Source organism: Galeopterus variegatus, unplaced genomic scaffold (genome assembly GCF_000696425.1).
Source record: "Galeopterus variegatus unplaced genomic scaffold, G_variegatus-3.0.2 Scaffold9514, whole genome shotgun sequence".
Classification (NCBI taxonomy): Eukaryota; Metazoa; Chordata; class Mammalia; order Dermoptera; family Cynocephalidae; genus Galeopterus; species Galeopterus variegatus.
In genome coordinates, this window is record NW_007735625.1 from 51,050 (window position 1) to 52,607 (window position 1,558).

Consider the following 1,558-nt stretch of genomic DNA (forward strand, 5'->3'; position numbering starts at 1 on the left):
TGTGTCTTTGTATTACAATATGTTATTTTGTAAGGTGCAACAAGTACAAATAAAAGTTTTTTAAAAATAATTGCACCATTAGGATGGCTGGTTAGCTCAGTCAGTTAGAGTGCAGTGTTGTAACATCAAAGATAAGGGTTCAGATCCCTGTACCATCCAACCAAAAAAAATAATAATAATTGCATAGTTAGATAGATAATACATAGATGGATAGATAGATGTAGATGCAGGTGTGGATATACATATAGATGCAGATATAGATTAGATATAAATATCTAAGTGACTGATTCAAGATCTAGAGCTGCAGCCAAATACTGCTGCTCACTAGTGGAGGGAGTCCAGGAAGGGATACCTGCTTGCTAAGAACTGTGGTCCTTTGATTAAAGAGATAGCAATCCTCCCATATCATAAACCACTGTCTTTTCCTGACACAAAGTAGGATGAAATACCTGGAAAAACTCTAAGAATGAAATGTAGCTGACTTAGGATAGATTCTAAAGTTTTGTTCAAAACACCTTTTCAAACACTTATTCGATCAATTTCCTTGGTTAATACCGATCACCCAAGTATACTCACTTAAGCTATAGTAGCAATTTCTAAGAGCCATTGCATATTCCCCATATTGAACTGCCCCAGACAGTTGTCTTCATGTATCAGCAATTAATATTTAAGGTACTTTCTGTGTTCTCTTGATGAACAACCCTTTCCATTGTACCTTGCAATCACAGTTATTAAATGTGTCTGGATCCAGAGCAGCAGGGAGAATTCTGGAGTCAGTGCTGAGAGGAATGGCCTCATTTACCCAGAGCCACCTATGAAAGTTTACAGGACCTGAATCCAAATCCTGCTTCTGCTGCTGCATCTCTTCCCACCCAAATCCTGCAGAGACCAAGCTTTTCTGCATGATCCTAAAATAAATATCAGAAGGAGTCTTGAAAGGGAAAAAACATTTAAAAAATATCTAAGGAAAGTGCGTTGAAAATGGAAAAAGCATTATTTAAGGAATTATTACTGTTGTCAAGAGAGAAGGAGTCTAAGCCATCAAGATATATAGTCTGTATAGAGAGTTTCCTCAAAATTTCTTCTAAAGGGGTTTGAAGAATCATCTCCAGCCATCACATTCTACATGGTGAGTTCCAAAGAAGGCTCTCAACAGAATGATTATTGGACTAAATTCCATGAAGGAAGAGTTAAGGTCTATTTTGTTTGTCACTGTTTTGTGCATTATCCATGGCCTAGACTAGTGGAAGGCACAGAGTACACTCTAATATTTGTTAAGTGAATGAGTACATTAGAATCCCAGCAGTTGAGTTAGAGTAATAGCTTTAATGTTTACTTGCTTTGGCACTGCAGGAAAGTCAATTTCCCTCTATCAAGATAGGAGGAAATAAGATAAACTATGGAAAAAATCCAGCCACTGTATTGTCTATTGTGAGTTCTCAATACAAACTAATTTATCTATCTTTTTATTAAAATGAAGGTATATCATATGAACTAGTTTCACAGATTTATTTTATTATTTTATTTTATTTTGTCAATGTACAATGTGATTGATTAT